The sequence below is a fragment of the Polypterus senegalus genome, chromosome 3 (assembly GCF_016835505.1).
Source record: "Polypterus senegalus isolate Bchr_013 chromosome 3, ASM1683550v1, whole genome shotgun sequence".
NCBI lineage: Eukaryota > Metazoa > Chordata > Cladistia > Polypteriformes > Polypteridae > Polypterus > Polypterus senegalus.
In genome coordinates this window covers 126,231,286-126,253,090 of record NC_053156.1, presented here as the reverse complement: position 1 = coordinate 126,253,090, position 21,805 = coordinate 126,231,286, and positions in this window count along the sequence as shown.

The window sequence follows — 21,805 nt, the reverse complement described above, 5'->3', positions numbered from 1 at the left end:
TCGGAAATAACTACATTTAATGGAGTAATATTTAAATTTTGAATTTCAACTTTGTAAGTTATAATTAAATCTAATGTATGGTTATGATTATGAGTTGGACCTTTGACAATCTGACAAAATCCCAATGAATTTAAAAAATAAGTAAAACATTTGCTAAAAGTGTCAGTTTCCACATCAATGTGTACATTAAAATCCCCATCAGAACTACGTGATCATAATTTATAGCCAAATCAGACAGAAGGTTGCTAAATTCAGTCATGAACAATGAATATGGCCCTGGTGGTCTGTAGACTAGCACTATAATTGTGTTGGAATCTGTTTTAATATTTAAAATGAATGCCTCAAAGGATGTAAAGTTGCCTAAATTTTTGAGTGATTTGCATTTTGTTACAATGAATTATTCCAAGGCCTCCTCCTCGACCAGAATCTCTAGACTTATGAAGGAACGAGTATCCATCTGGTGACGACTCAGCTAGGGGAACAGTGTCACATTTACTAAGCCAGGTTTCAGTAAGAAGACACAGATCAGATTTTGTACTTAATATATATCATTTACCAAAACAGCTTTAGTGCCAAGAGAGCGAATGTTCAATAAACAGCATTTAAAACTGCATGGTTCTTTCTGAACTGCTGATATATTTTTTGTTTTAATTTGAATTAAATTTCTATTACAGATGCCCCTGGTGGAGTGTCTGGTTTTATCCCTTGGTCTAATTATACACCTTATTTTTTGGTTATCAATTAATTTAAGGTTTGTATCAAGACTAAATTTACTGGATGCCCCACAACAGGGATTATGGGTAACAGCTTCAGGAAAATAACAGGTGGGATAAACAACAGCCTGTGATTTAAGATCACATGACTGCGGCCTGGATGGTGCTCTAATCAGTCAACCAGGCAGTTTTGCTGCCATATTTTGGGATAATACATAAGATCCCTCCAGTTAGGATGAAGACCATCTCTTCTGAAAAATCCAGGCCTTTCCCAAAAATCATCCCAATTGTTCACAAATGCTATGCTTTTATTTGCACACCAGGTTTCTAGCCAGCAGTGAAAGGAATGCAATCTGCTATAAATCACATCCCTCTATATAATCTTGGTAAGGGACCAGATACAATTAAATTCCGACATTTTGTTTTAGCTTTGGTGCATAGAGAGATGAAGTTCCCTTTAATACCTCAGATTGATGTAAATAAATATCATTAGTGCCGACATGCAGCAATAAGGTAGATACTTCATCGTCAACACAGTCCAATGCGGCCTCTATGCCAGAAATCTTGGCCCCTGCAAGGCACTTAACATTAACTGCTGGTTTAACATAGTTTGGAATTCTAACATTCCGCACTATGGAATTGCCAATTATGAGCACTTTATTATTCTCAGTTTTCACAGGCACGCTGCGGAGAGCTGAGAATCTGTTCTGGGTCCGAATTGGTGACCTGGGTGCCGGGGGACTACATTTTGGATTCTTAGACCCCCGTCTTACTGTTACCCACTTGCCCTGTGGCTGAATTGGTGCTGTTGATTTCGCCCGCGCTGGAGTATTGAATCAGATCCAATTTTCGGTTTGCCTAATCGCTATCAGATTCCTAACGCGGTCCTCCAATTCGGGTATTTTCCCAACCAACTCTAAATTAAGTAAACACTTTTGGCAGGAGAAGCTATCTACACCGTCGGCCGGAAAACCTGAACTTTACATGCTGCAGGGCACACAACATATAAACGTGCCCTCGATGGGCAGAGCATATGTGCAAAGCATTCAATCATTCAACTTAAAATGTTTTATCGAGCACATTTATCTTGCTTAAAATTGTCCAAAATATTTCCAGGGCAAAACTCAGCCTGTGAACATTGTAATCTAGCTCCAGTCTCACTGGGCCACATGTTCTGGGCGTGTACGAAATTAATAATATTTTGGACAAAAATCTTTGAATCTTTGTCACAATATTTCCGAACCCATTAACCACTATGTTTGGCGTACTCTCAGACGGGCTTTAATCGGAGAAGTGCAAACAAACTCTAATTGTCTTTACCTCATTACTACCAAGTAGACTTAAGCCAAGCCCGCTAGTTTTATAAATGCTTAAAACTAATTGTCTTGTAGTTATTTACAATTTTCTTAGGAACTACAGGAAGTCCTAATAAATTCTTACTATAGCATTTGCCCTGAAATAAGATGACATCACAAAGTGACATGAGTGAATTGAAGGCCATGTCTGTAGTAAGTATTGCAACAGACATGGCAGTTAGTGACATCAAAAAGAGGTGACAGTCCAAAGCAGAATATAATCAACAAAAAAATTTAATTTCTAAATAAATAATTAAAAAATATAAATATTACTGTAAGTAAAACATCAATCACACTCACAACCTGACAAGTGTAGTTTTCACCTAATTTTATTATTACTCTAGTTGACCACAGGGTACTAATCCGTGGTGTTACTTTGTCAATTGGAAGAATCCCACCCCACCACTTTCAAGTCAGTGGGTAACTGATGTTCTATACTAATTGAAAATGGAAAAAAAATCTAATTCTCACTTGGAATATCTGCTCAAAACTTTTAAAATGTGGCAGGTCATAATCAATTTAAAAATCTAATCTATTCAACATTTTAGAATAAGTTTCCATTTCAGGGAAAAAGATACTATACTCTTCCTTTCTTGCTGTTTCTAAAGATTAGCTTTGGTTACTGGCTCTTCTCTCGTTCTCTTGGGTGGGGGTTGAAATTTTCTTTGTTAAGACTGATTTGATTGTATGAAAAGTTATCTGCTTCTAATTAAAAATATATATAAAAAAAGAAACTATACTAAAAATGCTTAACTGCAGTTAAAGTGTTTTAATCTTTTGGCTTTCATCAAATATCTTTAAAAATAAGAAAAGAATGTTAACCCCCTTTGAACCGATGTCTCCACTAACCCTAACCTGAGCTTTGTGGCTAATACCTCTCTATACCCCACAATTTTCTTCAGGAAGTGAGAACTTCCCAGAACAGCACAAGGATGAACCATGTTTTAACTACTGGAAATTTTACTGAGAATACCTCAAACAGTTCAAGATCAAATGACTAGAAGCTTTCTTGGTGATGCAAAACAAAAGCCAAAGTGATTTACATATTTGGCTGATGCCTTTATCCAAGATGACTTACAACATTTAAGATACATTTGGTTCCATTTTTTTTTTTGTTTTTCTAATTGGACCACAGGAAGGTGAAGTGACTTGCTCCTGGTCATTGTCCACAGTAGGATCTAAACCTTGAAGTACAAAGCCTTAAACACTGTGTCACACTGCCTTAATAAAAGCCTCTTGGCTTTGGAAATCTAAGCACATTTGTGTTGTTGTCTTTGTGAGATAAGTAGCCAAAAAATTACTGAACGGTAATCCTTTATAAATCACCAATAATAATTAGCACACCCCATAAACTGTTGAAGCCAGCTCAGGCAAAGACACTTATTGGAAATGTAAAAACCCAAAAATAAAACTGATGAGTAATGAAATTCAGTCTTGCAAAGTTTATCAAACAGATTTTTGGGCTTATTTTAGGTATCTAGTGTATTTTTTTTTATAAATTGAGGAGAAAATTAGTCACCATAGGCAAGGACATAAATTCCCAAAATCTCTAGGAAAATGCCATTCATAAAGGCTTGAGAAATGGCTGGGCATTTGAAAATCCATATAGACTTTATCCAATATTTGTAACACCCAGAGGTGGTATTAAATGTCACCCACCAATCATTTCTCTCTTTTTTATTTCGTTCATAAGTCCAATTTTGTGAATATGGTGACTACTGTATACTTCCTGGAACACTTTTCCAGTCAAAGTTCTGTCTCAGCCAGTGATAGTCGTAACAGGTCATCCCCATCTCTTCTTTCCAGTCCTCCTTTATACTCTCGAGTGTATGTGAACAGAAGTGGCAGTTCTTTAAAGTATGTTTTGACCTTACTGGGATGGCTTGATGTGTGGAAATATCTGATCTTCCTACCTGAGTATGTTTGGCACCATGCATTTAACACTTCCACCCGAGAAAAGAGAACACAAGCTCTAGAGTTCTTCATTCAGCTTTTGGTAGGTCCTCCTGTGCCCCTGATATAACTGGCACCAGAGTGTGGTGTGAACTACAACAGAAGGAAAACATAACACTGAAAGAAAAGGAAAAACAAACTGAGAATTAAAAAGTTGTCCTGACTACAATAAGTGGCTACAAACTGAAAAAACAATGGAATATGGTGATGTTAAGAAAAAATATAAATTAGCCAAAGTTAAAATCGGGAGACAGAATATTAAAAAACTAAATCAGAAGAGAGCCAAAAAGTAGGATTTGCATGCAAACTGAGCAAAAATGTAAGCCGGAGCATGTGGTCAAAAGGACAGAAAAAGAATTGGAACCAGAGATCAATTATAATGCAGAGAAAATGACACTAAGAGTCTTTTGGGTTATACCGACAAACACAGATAACCAGGACGTGCCCTACACTGTAATGGTATCATGGCATGCATTGCACACTCCCTGCTATCCTGCCTAACAGTGATGTAGCAACTGTAAAAAAAGCAAAAACTGGTGGCACCCACAAGGAAAACAAAATGGTGCTGTGGGAGAACATGATTTTAAATAAAATAATACAATGTATATTTTAAGAATTTTATTAAAAAGATATTAGATTGAAAAACAAATGGAACCACTGGATTTCTTGGTCTCTTAAAACCCTAAATCTGTCCATGTTTGCATTCCATCCATCAATCCATCTTCCAACCTGCTATATTCTAACACAGGGTCACATTCCTGAATCATATTTTTGACTTGTTATTTTTCATTGTATTTCACAATATTATTATTATTTACTTTGAAAAAGCTCTGTTACTTTAGCTATTTCCTGTTGCCACCATTTTGGGTTGGGGTTGTTGCTTCACATCTTTGGTTGCCATAGAATGCAGAACTAGGAAGTTGCACATGACATAACCTAACACAGCCAAAGAAAGGATTTGTGACACTTTTTAAGGTTTGTACCCATGCTAGCAACAGTAATAACAAAACAATAAAACAATTTATAAAAAAAAGAGGGAAAATCTACATATTATGCTAAAAACGATAACAAAATAGGATATAAACCAAACAATATAACTTAAGGGACTCATTATATGGTACTATGCATATGGTCAGGTTTGTATACATATATCAGTCTGTCTTACATCCAGATCAAGTTACAACCAGTCCACTGGCCTCTTAAGATCTCTCGGGTCTTGACCTTAGCATTAATATTATGACTACATTCCTTTGGGTTACATCATTCGGTAATGGCACTTGGCTGGTCCTCTCATTATTTTTGAGTGTATTCTAGTGTAACTATAACATGTTTGAAATTATGTATGAGCTCAAGGGTTTGTTGCACAAAAGTGTAAATGAACAACAGATCATGACAGTTGTTCAATGAATAAGTTTAAATAAAGTTAAATTTACTGCAAGATGCAAACTGCACAGAGGCAATGAATCACAGATGCTGAATAAGTTGAAATATGAGAGTTGTTGAATATGTGAAGGATGTAATTTCCCATATTAAAAAAAAGTGCAGTTTCCCCAAGACAAGAAGAGCTTGCTCTGCCCTGTCTTATATAGTTCTGGTCTTATAAGACCAGTGCAACCAGTCATTAATGTGGCCCCCAAGTACTTGTAAGAATGCAGCATCTCTACATCCACTCCCTATATACTGACTGGAGAAAGATGCTCTTTGCTGTGGCAAAAGTCAATGCCCAGTTCCTTGGTTTTGCTGATGTTAACATACAGAGAAGTCTATACGTACTGAGGAACAAAGGTCTCCACCTGACTACTATATTGTCTCACCCCCATTATCAATTCACCACGTAACTACAGAATTATCTGAGAATTTCTGCAATTGATATGACTTGATGTTAAATGTGTAGTCAGGATGTCAAGAGAAATGGAGGTAGGACTATTTCTCGTGGTGCTCCAGTGTTCCACAGAGACACAAATGGTCCATTATCCAAGACACCATAGGCTCATCCACCTGCACATCTTTGAGCTTACCCCTTAACAGGAATGGCAGGAGAAATAACAGTGCTGCCAGCTTTGTCCAGGTATGAATAAGCCTTCTAGACCAGGAAAATTAATTTCATCCTCCATGGCAATCTCTGTCCATTAGACAAACTGCAGTGGGTCCAGTTGTTCTACCACAAGAGGACTCATAGTCAAGAACTAGTCTGTCAAAGGTCTTCATGATGTCTGACATAAGTGCCACTGGTCTGTAGTTATTAGGTGGCACCTACCATCTTTGGAACAGAAACAATGCAGGATGTTTTTCACAGCAGCAACACTTTCTGGACCAGCCTTAGGTCAGACTGAATAGGTGATAGAGGACAGTTAAGAGTTGGTCAGAACAAGCACATCTTGTCCCATGGTTTCGTTTGTGTGTATCCTCTTTAATTCCCCTGGCCTTTCTAATTTAAGTTGTACATGTTCTTGTTGTAGCATAGATAGTTTGGGGTTTATGACTGGTCATTAGAAAAAAGTAGGAGTGGGAAGGAAAATCTATATGCAGTGCAATTCCACTTAACTGGCATCACATTAACCGGCCGACGGAGTAACTGGCCTTTTAAAATAAATAATTTTTTTTAATCCCAAGTTCTTCTTTATATTATACGTATGCACTTCCTTCTTTCCTGGAAGTTGAGAGGTATTTTAAAACCAGCAAACAGTAAAACAGTGTTCAAATTAAATAAAGTGCAGTGTATCAAAAGTCTTCTTTAAATAAATAATCCATTAAAACGAGTGAATCAGTAGGGGGTTAAAATCCATTTGTAAAAAAACAAGTCCTTTAAAAACAACGCAGACGAGGTTAAAACAATGGCTGGAAGCAGTCTCTTAAAATCCAAAGCACGGTGCTTCTTTCTACCTGGTGGCTCCCCTGCTTCTCCCATCAGGCTTCGCAACAGGGGAGTCGCCCTACCTGCAGGTGCAGCTGCCTTCCACACTGGTCTGGTAGTCCTCCGATCCCTGGCTACGTCGGGCTCCATCCGGACTGAAACTTGGGTTCTTTCCCCAGCGGCCAGGGCGCTCATGCTGGGGACAAACCAGCCCAAAGCCTCCACGACTGCCGCTGTCTTTCGACGGCCAGTCATCTTCAATACTGGTCACAATGCCGTGAGTGCGGCGATTATTTATTTAAAAAGTCGCCTTTTTGACTTGAGCTGTGGACCCTCTACATCACACCGTCCAGTCGCTGTACGAGAAAATAAACCTGTGTGCAAAATCGTGGATGAAGCCTTGTGGATATGGTTTCTTCAGGAATATCGAAGAGGTACAGTACATACCTTAGAAATATTTTTCTACATGAAAATAGGTATGCGTCGGATTAACCAGCCAAAACGGCAACCTGCCATGGGTCTAATTAGAGGGATTGTTAAGAGGGATTGTACTGTATAAAAATATATCTATACTAATAAAAGGCCAAGCCCTCACTGACTCACTGACTGACTCACTCACTCACTCACTGACTCACTTATCACTAATTCTCCAAGTTCCTGTGTAGGTAGAAGGCTGAAATTTGGCAGGCTCATTCCTTACAGCTTACTTACAAAAGTTAAGCAGGTTTCATTTTGAAATTCTACATGTAACGGTCATAACGGTTGATAACGGTCGACAACGTCCGCCATGTTGAACTTTCTTATTTATGGCCCAATCTTCACGAAATTTGATAGGCGGCTTCCCTGCGCTAACCAAAACCGATGTACATACTTATTTCGGTGGTATGACGCCATTGTCGGCCGCCATATTGAATTTTCTACACGTCACTAATTCTCCAACTTCCTGTGTAGGTAGAAGGCTGAAATTTGGCAGGCCTATTCCTTACAGCTTACTTACAAAAGTTAAGCAGGTTTCATTTCGAAATTCTACGCGTAAAGGTCATAACGGTCAACAACGTCCGCCATGTTGAATTTTCTTATTTACGGCCCCATCTTCACGAAATTTGGTAGGTGGCTTCCCTTAGCTAACCGAAACCAATGTACGTACTTATTTCGGTAGTATGATGCCACTGTCGGCCGCCATATTGAACTTTTCAACAGTCTTTGTTACTTATGGGCCCATCTTCAAGAAATTCTATCGATCAAAGAACTGTCACTTACCGAGTGGTTTCCATGCCCGGAGATACCACCTACCTTTTCCATTCTCTTTGTTACATATTGCACGGCCATATTAGGTTCACTCTTGATATCTGAAGGAACATTGTGTCTTATGTATTGAATGACTGGGACAGGTTCAAGGTGTGGACTGATGACGGTACAGAAGATTATTATACTACACAGGAGCACTATAAGAGTGAAATGCTTAAGCCCTTCACCTATGCATCTGCATGTGAGTTGATGGCTGCCGCTGAATTGTTCGGTTGTCGCTTTCAAGTGTACCGAAATGGCCAAATATTTTACACCTTTCGACAACCGCCAATGCCTCTTAAACATCTTAGATTCACAGGTGACGATTTCAGTAGTGGACACTTTGATGTTTATGAATATTTAAACTCTCAAAAGCTGGATGTGATTTTATCGTTGAAACTGGTTGTGTGCTTACAACGCTTGACAGATGCCAAATGTCACTTCAACACAACAAATCCTGCAAATACTGTCGTAAATGAAACAAACCATGAAACTCAAACCGATTATGACAGCAGCAATCCAAGCTGTGAGATTTGAGACAAGATTACTGTTCACATGGCCAACTGTAAGTTACATGCTCAAGAGTAAGCTCAGCGCACAGCTTGGTCATGTTACAACCGGAGGGCCGAACTGACAACATGGTATACAAAGAGATCCTTAACAAATAAGTATTGGCATATTGTCCCACAGTTTAAAAAGGTTTAATTTTCTTCTTAATAAAAATTTGAATGCAGTACTTCACCGCTGCGAAGTGCGGGTATTTTGCTAGTATATATATATATACTGTATACAGTAGTCCTTCCTCGATCGTGGGGATTGCGTTCCAGAACCCCCTGCGATAGGTGAACATCCGTGAAGTAGAAACCATATGTTTGTATGGTTATTTTTATATGTTTTAAGCCCTTATAAACTCTCCCATACTGTTTATAAATATTCTCCGCACAGTTATATAGTAAACCCTAGTTTATCGTGGTTAATCCGTTCCAGACTCTACCACGATAAATGAATTTCCACGAAGTAGGATTCTTTATTTATAAATCTAATATTTTCGCACTTAGAGCATAGAAAACCTGCTTACCTTCTAAATACATTTTTTGACATTATTAGAGCCCTCTAGACATGAAATAACACCCTTTAGTCAAAAGTTTAAACTGTGCTCCATGACAAGAAAGAGATGACAGTTCTTTCTCACAATTAAAAGAATGCAAACATATCTTCCTCTTCAAAGGAGTGCACATCAGGAGCAGAGCATGTCAGAGAGAGAGACAGACAGACAGAGAAAAGCAAACAATCAAAAATCAATATGTGCTGCTAGAGCTTTTAAGTGTGCGAAGCACCGCACGGGAAGCATATCGTATATCATTGAGGAATTTTATTTAATATGTAATACGTGCTCTGATTGGGTAGCTTCTCAGCCATTCGCCAATAGCATCCATTGTATGAAATCAATTGGGCAAACAAACTGAGGAAGCATGTACCATAAATTTAAAGACCCATTGTCTGCAGAAATCCGCGAACCAGCGAAAAATCCATGATATATATTTAGATATGCTTACATTTAAAATCCGAGATGGTGTGAAGCCGCGAAAGTCAAAGCGCGATATAGCGAGGGATCACTGTATATATATTATATATACTGTATATACTTTCTCATATACTGAGATAGAGGAAAAGGTCATCAGGACCACTTCCAGTTGTGCAATATTTCTCAATTATCATGTCTTTGTTTCTCATCATAACTAATTGATAATATCAATACAGTATCATTTATCTCTAATTATAATCAAACTTTATATTAAAACTAGCAACTTGGCGCGCGCTATGCTGCGCGTTGGATGACCACAGTTGAAGGACTCCTGTTTTAAACGCGGCTGCCAGTCGTGAACTGGGTCCTTCATTGCACCACATTTATGTGTGTGAGTGGTGACTGTCAGTTTGAGAGCGTTCACTCTGAGTTTCTTGCGAGACCGTACGTTTCTGTATATTACGGTTGTTTTGCAATCGTAAGGACCTGTCGTCGGGTGTCTCATTGGTGCGCTTTTTGCCTCTTTCTTTGGCGATCACGGCGTAGTGTGTCCTCTCTCTCTGTAGGGTTTCAGTTGCCTTTCGTTGTGCGTCAGAGACGCGTCGTTGAGCTAATCTGTGTGAATGCTGAGTGTCCGTTTCTTGCAAGCGACTGTCACGCCTTTGCCTCTTTGCTTCGTGATCAAGCTGTAATGTGTCCTCTCTCGCAGCAGCACGTTTAGTTGCGTTTCGTTTCGGCATTGTTCCTTAAGGTCTCCTCTGTACAAGTGCACATGGGTATCTGAAGACGGAAAGGCATAGTGGGCATAGTGAAACACACAAATTGGTGACCAGGGTAACCATCGGACTCAGACGCGGGGCTCGAAATACTCAAGTGCACATGTTATTTATAATTAAAAATTTTTTTTTTGTTATGAACTTCCCCAAAAGAGTTGATCACTGTAAATAGTTAATAGTATATCAACAATATAATCTGTTGTAGTACGGGCGTTAATTAGCGTCACACCTCATAACCTGCATACACCACGTGTTTGGCTGTAACACCAGAAGCGCGGTGGACGCGGTAAGGGTAGGTTGTGGTTTCTGTTTCTTTTGTGATTTTTTTATTTAATTTTATTGATTATTTAATAGGCAGAGGGGAGAAGACGTTAATGTGACGCTCTGTCTATTTCTTTACTTTTGTTTTGAAAAGATTTTCGGGAACAGGAAAAATAAAAGCAAAGGGGAAAGAACAGAGGGGGGTAAGCAGGAATTCTGAGAGAGGACGGACTGGGGCTTTTCTACAGGGCGGCTATACAGCCAAAAGGAATGCGGACCTGGACACGAACACGGACACCGCACTGGACTTTTATTCTATAGATGGTATTTTCAAACTTAGGGATGTCGAAAATGGTGGCGGAATTATTTCATGATTACATATGCATTACCTAGATTATGTACAAAGTAAAAAGAGTTATAGTCACCTAAAATCATTAAAAAGTGTTAGTATTGTATTTGTTGTAATACATTACTATAGGTAAACCTGCATTTAGTTACATTTAATTATGATAATGATGGCAGAAATAAAATTAAAAAATTAAATGTATTACCAGGAACACGAAGGGATCATAGATTATTGTTCCCATTACATCTTTATATTTACATGGCATGTTCAATGTTTAAACGTTATTGTTAAACTGATGATGTATAAATCAAAATTTACAGACGGACAATTTCAAACATGGTATTTGCGGACTCAGGAAGGTCTAAAACGTCAGGATTCATCTTAATCTCGAGGTTGAATTTTTTCACGATTCCTATACAACATACAATACAATGGAACCTCGGTTCACGAGCGTCTCTGAACACATACAAATCAGGTTATGACCAAAAAGTTCGGCAAACTTTTGCATCTGTTCACGACCACACAAGCCAGTTTCCCTTTCAGTTTGTACGCGCCGATGACTTCCATACGTGTTTAGTCTCTCCCTGTGCATTCTCTCTGAGAGAGAGACACCACACACACAGGCGCGAGAGAGAGCGAGCGAGCGAAAGAGAGGGCTGGGTGCATAAGGCCGAGAAGGCAGTTAAAGAATACACCGGGCTTGTTTTTAAAGAGACGGATTTGAGCATTGTTTTAACCTCGTATTTAATGAAGACTTTTTTCTATTGGATTTTAACCTCCACTTCACTTCTGTTTACAGCGATCGGTTCATAGTGTGCATTGTTGTAATATTACTTTTCTTGGTGGTTTATTAAATTACGGATTTTTCAAATGTTCATTTATTTCCCTGTGCTTAAAACTCATTAAAAAAGAGTGTTCTTTAGCGAGCGGTTTGTAGCGCTATAGAGCGAACTCTTGAGGTGTTAGTTTTCTCTGTTGTTCAAGGTTTTATGTGTTATTCAATGTTTTTACATTTAGTTTACTATTACACTGTGCGTTCGATGGTATAATTAACTATATTTGTGCTTAAAAATCTTAAAAAAAATATATTTACATACAGTTCATACGGTCTGGAACGGATTCATTATATTTACATACAATCCTATGGGGGAAATTACTTCAAGTCACGACCAAATCGGGTTACGACCAGAGTTTTGGAATGAATTACGGTCGTGACCTGAGGTTCCACTGTAAAAGAAAGTGAAAATTTGTTCAGGGTGTTAGCTTTGTCCACATTCCCCTTCTAGCACCTGAACCCTGGATTGCTTGAGTCCAGTAACTATGCCCAGTGGATTCCAGATATCTTTCATGCTATTCTAAGGGAGTTTGTTTCTATTTCAGCTTTGTAAGCTTCCTTTTCTTCAGTCTGCTTTTTCTTCAGCACTTGCTGTGCATCCTTCTGAGCCTCTGTCACTGGAAATGAATGCTGTATTTTGTTCATTCAGGGGACCGTTTAGCTCCTTAGTAATCCAGGGCTTGTTGTTTGAAAAGCAAAACCCATGAAGGAGGTTGCAGTCTAAAAACATCATTGCAGCCTGGAATAAGGTGGATCAGACTGTGATCAGATCTGCCTTAAGGTGCCAGAAGTTTAAATTTAAAGGCATTTTTAACATTTGAAAAGAGTAGGTACAGCCTATTTCCTCGTGTGGAACAAGACGCACGCTGATATTGTCTACTATTGGAATTGCTTTGTATGAACTATACTATGTGCCCTTCATGTGTAGCCTCTCACAGAGCACTTCAGAAAACTGTGCAAGGTTTTTTGTGCTTTCAATCATTTCATTTTCATTTTTCCTTTTCCTTTTCCTTTCCATTACGTAAAATTATTTGCTGATTTCTAGAATTTGTATGAGGAGTATATGAATAGAAACAATTACAAATCTTTTGAAGTTCCTCTTTACTGGCTGCTTATCAGAGCTTAACAGAAAGTAAGTGAACTTGCTAATAAGGTAAAACCACTTTTACAAAAACTCTGTATCCTCTAAGGGCATAGCTGAATGATTTGTTGTAAATCCAATAATGAGACTTTATCTTTTTTTGCTTTACTGCATAGGATAGACTATTCTGCATTAATTTCAAACATTCAACACACAAATTTATTAATATGATTATATTTAAATAGTTCTCAAGTGGGCAGTCAAAGTGGATGGTAACCACAAAATATACATTTGAAATGATTAAAAAATGAACAGGGTGTCATTTTGATTGAACCCTTCAATAAAGCTTTGTACAAAAATTGTAAAAAAAATTTCAAGTACTTTTTTCTGTTAGGTATTACATTAAAAAAATAATAAAAGATGAAAACTGACTATATAGAAGAAAGACAATCAAAACTGTGATATGAATTATAAACCTCTTTCAGAATAAATACTGTATTTACTGATATATTTACACAGTGTGCCCAGACACAACTACAGCACCCCAGTCAGGGGTTCAAATAAAAGTTTGTTTTAGTTTTTTTTTTTAATTTGTAACTGTACCTCAACAGACATTTCATCAAGCACCACATGGCACAATATAATACAATAGAATATAATAATTTCCCTTCTCTTTCCATATCTCCCAGGCAACCCTTGTGCACCTCCTTTTGACTCCAAATCTCTGGAAGACGTGGAACAGCTCCATTTATGTTGGACCTGGAAGCATTTGTGCTGCCCCAATGTTACAGCCGAGAAGCACTTCTGGAACAGGCAGAATCAACATAAAAAAGAGGACCACCTTCTGCAGCTCCCTCTGGTGGGCACCAAGTACCTAAGCAGGGCTGCTCCCATGTTGTTCTGTGGGTGCACCAATGAGAGCTTCACCAGCAGGATGCTGCCATCCAGTGTATTGTAGAGCTATCTGTATGCAGAAGACAGTCTATCTCTGTTACTCCACTAACCTGGCTGTGCAGTCCATCCATCCATGACCTTATATGAGAAATGTGTCCCACCCAGGCAAGGAGCCATTCATCTTGTCTACTGTAAAAAAAAAAAAAAAATCTGGGAGAATTAGTCCTCAGTACAAATTGAGGTAATTGATGAAACAAGACAGAGAGGACTTTAGGGTTGATAGATGTGGCAAAACTAAAGAGGGTAAAATTTCAGTAATCTCAGATCTGTAGTGTGAATCACAACTATTCTTTACATTTCTGCTTTTTGAGTGGCAATAAAGCATATTCTGCTAGCATCATGAACAGTGCAGGAAGCAGAACTGCTTGGGGTGCTGCTATGTTGTAAGATACTCTCACATACTGTATATGCCAACATGTACACAAACAGGGCAGATACAGTTTTAATTAACTTACTACATGGGCCTGATGGTTGTATAAAGGTAAATTATGAGAAGCCCATGCAGACATGAGGAGAATGTGCAAACACTTTGCAGATAATGGCCAAGATTTAAAGAAATTTCTTGGACCTGTAAGGCAGCAGCATTAACCACCGCATTACCATCATGTCTTACATATTGTGCATTCAGTAGGGATGAAATAACAGATTTGGGGAAATTTAACCCTATTAACCATGTCCTCCCCAGTTGTTTTGGCACTATGACCCTAGCATCCGTAGCATTTTTCAACAATTTTGAAAACCACAAATTGCGATTTATAAAGTTAAAATGTTATTGTTCTTCATCCTAGTGTACCAGATTCACTCTCTTTGCCTACTTCTACTTCTCTACTCACACAATGTTTCTATCCTCTAACCTGTGCAGCAGTGAATCGCTGCATTTTCAGCTGCTGTTTATCACCAGGTGCCTCTCCATTACTGTCAGGAACAGGAGCACTTGAATGCTCGTGTCGACTTTTATTTATTTATTTTGATTCTATGCCACCTACTGCTTTTTTTAGTCTCACTTGACTTAACCTAATGTTTTGGCATGTTGAGCTAATCTAAACTATGCTCAAATACAACTAAAATTATTTTCATTTCCTCCTGGAAACTACAAGCAAAAACAAATCTGACCTGCAACAAAAAAGCAGTACAAACTACTGCAAATAACAGCATTACTAGGCAGCAGTATATTATGTGCGTAGTCTAGTTATATAACAAAGGCAGATATGCTGGCCAATCTGGTCATGACAGCAGACAGATGCCTTTCAGGAATATGCCTCTACGGCAGCAGACTGCAAGATTTAAAATGCAGTGTAACATGACAACAGCGCAGCGTAACAGCTATGCATAGGCCATTAAGGCCAGCAGGGATAAGACAGTAGAGGGGCTGGCCATTACTCCAGCCTTTTGGGTATATTTGCTATGCGGCTGGCTTAAAAACCCTGCTGTGTTCAAAGGGTTAAGCTGCAGCTACTATACTATAAACTCACTTTCTGAGAACAAATGTTGTTTTCACTTGACATGAAAATATGATGTTTGTTTCCTGGCAGGAAGTGTTATTTTTCATGCATCTGCATGTCATTTACTTTTTAATTAAAGATCTCCAGTGAAATAAATCACTAAATACATTTTCTTATTACTGGTAGACATTTTGTCAAACTGTCAAACTTGTGTGTTTGTTCTGGTTGTAGGACGCTTGTGTTGCCAACAAGGATGATAATCTTGGTGATCATAACCCTAAAGATGCTTTGGAGACAGAAATTAAACTCTAAGCTCCATGATACTTGGAATATGCATATCCTCAACCTTATTTGCAAAAATTAAGAAACAAGAAAGTGTGGTTGATAGGTAAAGGAACACTTGGGGCACAGTAATGTCCATAATGGTACTGCGTGGTGTGTTTTCATGTGGAACATACTGCATGCAGCATTTGACCTTTTTTTTTTTTAACGCACTGCACTTCTTTGTGCTTATGTGAAAGAGAACCATAAAAAGAATTGGATTTACAGGTATGATAAGGATTATCTGTGTCACACTTTTACTGAAACCAACAAAGGTAAATACAGAAGTGAGATCAAGAATTTGGGGAACAACATTCCTTGTTTTCTCAGCCAAAAAAAAAACTTTAAATTCTCCAAAAAACTTTTTATTGAGGTTAATATTTTGCAATTGCAGAATCCCCTATTAAATTAATTTTAATGTTGGTATTGCAAATCTAGGTTGGTTTTGCTCATCCCTAGCAGTCAGTAATATCATTTCCCATATCTGACCACAGAAAATAGGTTTGAAAAATTCTAGTCAATGTCTACAGTCATCCAAATAACCTCAAAAACTATTGATTCACAACTAGATTTTTTAGTGAGAGAGAGCACAGAGAAGAATAAAAATCAAACAGATATAAGTTTCTGGTATCTGCTGAAAATTGCTCCAAATAAAGTTGCTCAATTTCAATAACTTAGTAATTAAAAACATTTACTTATGATGCCTTTACACTTCAGAAGATGTAATCACCTTTTTAAAGGTTTATAAGAAGTTTACATATGGAGTGTTCACAGAAAAGAATTTTAACTGAATCCAATATTTGTCAATGTAAAAAATTATTAAAGATGTATGAAATTTGCATTTTAAAAAACTAGTCCAAACACTTATTTTTTAATAGTTAAGGCAAAATATTTTTAACGAGCATGATATGGTTTTTAGGTGTTAAAAACACAAGCAAACTTGGCCCACTAGTGAAAGCACAGCCTAACAACTGATTTGTGTCAGAAATGGATTTTGGATACTTAGGTTCTAAAAAACAAAAGTTAACATGTGAAATTATGACAGTTCAGTTAAACAATTTAGAAATCAAGCAAGAATGGCGAGCTTGGAAAAACATCTCAATGTTTGGACAAGACTGCAAAATCACAGTTCGTCTTTTGTGGGATGTAGCTTAAAAGAACTTTTGAACTAAAAGCATTAATCTTTTAAATATTTAAACAAACACTAGGTATGCTTTTTAAAACAGTTACAGAGTAGGCTAGACGTTTTGGCTAGTCGCAGCTAAACTTGGGGCCACAAGCAAGTTAATGTAATTAAAAAGGTTATTCATACAAGAAAATTAACTTTTTACGTATTTCATATGGCAGTTTTATATTGGATTTGTCTCGTGTAACACCCCTTTCCTCCTTGGTACTGATGCCGAAGGGCAATCTGGGAAAGGGCTCAGGGTTTCTTCTACAACATTTAGCCAAATTATATGTAACCTAAATCAATCCTCTTCTGGAGCAAAGTGAGTAACTATGGAATAACTTTCACATTTATCTACATTTGCTTAATTTCAAATCAAACAAAGACATTATCATACGTTGCTAATAAGACAGAGAATGCAAGTGAATCTAAATTAAAATGAACATTTTCTGAAGTAAAAACTTCTGAAAACAATAACAAAGGTGGGTGTTGATTTTATCCCTTAAAACGTACAAAAAAACGTACTTCTTCTTTTGGCTGCTCCCGTTAGGGGTTGCCACAGCGGATCATCTTCTTCTATATCTTTCTGTCCTCTGCATCTTGTTCTGTTACACCCATCACCTGCATGTCCTCTCTCACCACATCCATAAACCTTCGCTTAGACCTTCCTCTTTTCCTCTTCCCTGGCAGCTCTATCCTTAGCATCCTTCTCCCAATATACACAACATCTCTCCTCTGCAAGTTTACAAACCAACGCAATCTCGCCTCTCTGACTTTGTCTCCCAACCGTCCAACTTGAGCTGACACTCTAATGTACTCATTTCTAATATTGTCCATCCTCGACAGAACAAAGGCAAATCTTAGCATCTTTAACACTGCTACCTCCACCTCTGTCTCCTGCTTTCTGGTCAGTGCCACCGTCTCCAACCCATATAACATAGCTGGTCTTACTACCGTCCTGTAGACCTTCCCTTTCACTCTTGCTGATATCCGTCTGTCACAAATCACTCCTGACACTCTTATCCACCCACTCTACCATGCCTGCACTCTCTTTTTCACCTCTCGTCTACAATCCCCATTACTCTGTACTGTTGATCCCAAGTATTTAAACTCATCCACCTTCGCCAACTCTACTCCTTGCATCCTCACCATTCCACTGACCTCCCTCTCATTTACACACATGTATTCTGTCTTGTTCCTACTGACCTTAATTCCTCTCCTCTCCAGAGCATATCTCCACCTCTCCAGGGTCTTCTCAACCTGCTCCCTATGATCGCTACAGATCACAATGTCATCAGCAAACATCACAGTCCACAGGGACTCCTGTCTAATCTCGTCTGTCAACCTGTCCATCACCACTGCAAATAAGAAAGGGCTCAGAGCTGATCCCTGATGTAATCCCACCTCCACATTGAATGCATCCGTCACTCCTACCGCCAACCTCACCACTGTTACACTTCCCTCGTACATATCCTGTACAACTATTACATACTTCTCTGCCACTCCAGACTTCCTCTCACAATACCAAAACTCCTCTCGAGGCACCTTGTCATATGCTTTCTCCAGGTCCACAAAGACGTAATGCAACTCCTTCTGGCCTTCTCTAAACCTCTCCATCAACATCCTCAGAGCAAACATCACATCTGTGGTGCTCTTTCTTGGCATGAAACCATACTACTGCTCACTAATCATCACCTCACTTCTTAACCTAGCTTCCACTACTTTTTCCCATAACTTCATGGTGTGGCTCATCAATTTTATCTCCCTGTAGTTACTACAGCTCTGCACATCCCCCTTATTCTTAAATATCGGCACCAGTACACTTCTGTTCCACTCCTCAAGCATCCTCTCACTTTCCAAGATTCCATTAAACAATTTGGTTAAAAACTCCACTGCCATCTCTCCTAAACACCGCCATACTTCCATAGGTATGTCATCTGGACCAACGGCTTTTCCATTTTTCATCCTCTTCATAGCTGTCCTTACTTCGTCCTTGCTAATCCGTTGCACTTCCTGATTCACTATCTCCACATCATCCAACCTCTTTTCTCTCTCGTTCTCTTCATTCATCAGCCTCTCAAAGTACTTTTTCCATCTGCTCAACACACTCTCCTCGCTTGTGAGTACATTTCCATCTTTATCCTTTATCACCCTAACCTGCTGCACATCTTTCCCATCTCGGTCCCCATGAGTATAGGAGCACTTTTTTTTTACGCGCTCATTTTTTTTTATCTACGACTTCCTGTCTCTCTGTTTCCAGTAATCAGCTGCATCTCTTAAAGCCCTCCCAATACGCCAAGCGATTGGATGCAACTGCCCCAAGAACCAATCAAAGTCATGTCAGTCTTTTGATTGACACAAACAATACAATACAATATAATTTATTTTTTGTATAGCTAAAAATCACACAAGAAGTGCCGCAATGGGCTTTAACTGGCCCTGCCTCTTGACAGCCCCCCACCCTTGACTCTCTAAGAAGACAAGAAAAAACTCCCAAAAAAACATTGAAGGGAAAAAGTAGAAGAAACCTTGGGAAAGGCAGTACAAAGGGAGACCCCTTTCCAGGTAGGTTGGGCGTGCAGTGGGTGTCAAAAAGAAGGGGGTCAATACAATACAATACGCAGAACAGAACAAATCCTCAATACAGTATAAAAATAAAAATTTTAGAAGTATGGAGCAGAATTTAACAGTAGATGATATCACATACAGTACAATCCCTCTTAACTGGCCTTGCATTAACCGGCCTGTTAAAATAATTTTTTTTTAATCCTGAGTTTTTTATATTTATATGTATGCACTTTCTTCTTTCCTGGAAGGTGAGAGGTATTTTAAAACCAGCAAACAGCAACACTGTTCAAATTAAATAAAGTGCAGTGTATCAAAAGTCTTCTTTAAATAAATAATCCATTAAAACGAGTGAATCAGTGGAGGTTAAAATTCATTAGTAAAAAAACAAGTCCTTTAAAAACAATGCAGACGAGGTAGATGATTAAAACAATGGCTGGAAGTGGTCTCTTAAAATCCAAAGCACAGTGCCTTCTTCCTTCTACCTGGCGGCCCCCCTGCTTCTCCCATCGGGCTTCGCAACAGGGGAGTTGCCCTACCTGCAGGTGCAGCTGCCTTCCACACTGGTCTGGTAGCCCTCTGATCCCTGGCTACGTCGGGCTCCATCCGGACCGAGACTTGGGTTCTTTCCCCAGCAGCCAGGGTGCTCACGCTTGGGCTAAACCAGCCCAAAGCCTCCACGACTGCCGCTGCCTTTTGATGGCCAGTCGTCTTCAATACCGGTCACTCCAGCTCTGTGATCGCTCAGCTGGAGTGACCGCTTTCTTCACCATCACAAATTCCCTAGGAACAATCGGCCACACATACCACTCCCCCTCACTAAGCTGCGAGTGCAGCGATTATTTATTTAAAAAGTGGCCTTTTTGACTTGAGCTGTGCACCCTCTACACCACACTGTCCAGTCGTTGTACGAGAAAAAAACCCGTGTGCGAAATCGTTGACGAAGCCTTGTGGATATGGTTTCTTCAAGAATGTTGAAGAGGTACAGTACATACCTTAGAAATATTTTTCTAAATGAAAATAGGTATGCATTGGATTAACCAGCCAAAATGGCAACGGCCATGGGTCCAGTCCCGAGGTGGGTGGTTAAGAGGGATTGTACTGTAATATGATTTGGATTTGTTTAGAGTCCTGGAGACCATATCCATCAAGCTGCCTCCCCCATTTGGCCATTCCACAGCTGAAACAGCGCTGGGCTCAGCCAATCTGATGAAAGGACCCCTCTTTCCCACAATTCCTGTGATCCTCCATCAGAGATGACTTTACCTTAGGCAGGCAAAACAACTTGGCAAGTGGGCTGTGGCACCAGGTGCCACATTTGAGTACCGAGAACAGAAACAGAATAGGTGAGGGTTAGTGTCCAATTATAACTATGATGTTACTTATATTTTAGTGCTAATGACTAACAACAGAGATACAGTCTGTACAGTTAATCAGGAGCTCTAGTCAGGATATGCTAAACTGAAGTAGTGAGTCTTCAGCCGGGATTTAAAAGCTGAGACCGAAAGGGCATCTCTTGTAGTAGCAGGCAGACCATTCCACAGTTTAGGAGTTATGTGTTTTTTATTTTCTTATTCTTGTAATAATTCTTGCAGCAGCATTTTGGATTAACTGGATGCTGTATAAAGAACAGTTTGAACAACCAGTGAACATCACATTGCAGTAGTCAATCCTACTAGAAATAAATGCATGAATTAATTTCTCAGAATCTTGTTTATTTAGAAAGTGCCTTAATTTCCCAACATTTTTAAGATGGAAGAAACATGATTTGGACAACTTTGTAATATGCACTTTTAATTACATGCTAGAGTCAAAGATAACTCCTAGATTGCGGGTTGATTCAGTAAAATTAATGGAGATTCCAAATCAGGTAATTGATGACAAAATATTGTTGTGATCAGCGTCATTCCCTCCAACAATTAACATCTCTGTTTAACCTGTATTTAGAGTCAAGTAGTTCTCATCCATCCACTCCTTTAATTCACTAACACAACTAATTAAAGACAACATCGGAGAAACTTCATTTGATCTAAATACAAGGTATAACTGGGTGTCATCTGCATACGAGTGAAAATTAACATTATGTTTTCTAATGAGAGATCCCAGTGGAAGCATGTAAAGTGAAAACAGTAAAGGTCCCAGTACTGAGCCCTGCGGGACACCATATTGAACTTCTGTGTATAATGATGGAGAGCTGTCAGCACATTTCTGTACATATTGGAATCGATTTGATAAATAAGAACTACAAGCCCAACATCATTTTCTAGCCTGTGCAGTAAAATAGAATGGTCAATGGTGTCAAATGCTGCACTTAAGTCTAACAACATAATTATAGTGGAGTTTCCTTCATTAGAGGATATCAGAATGTT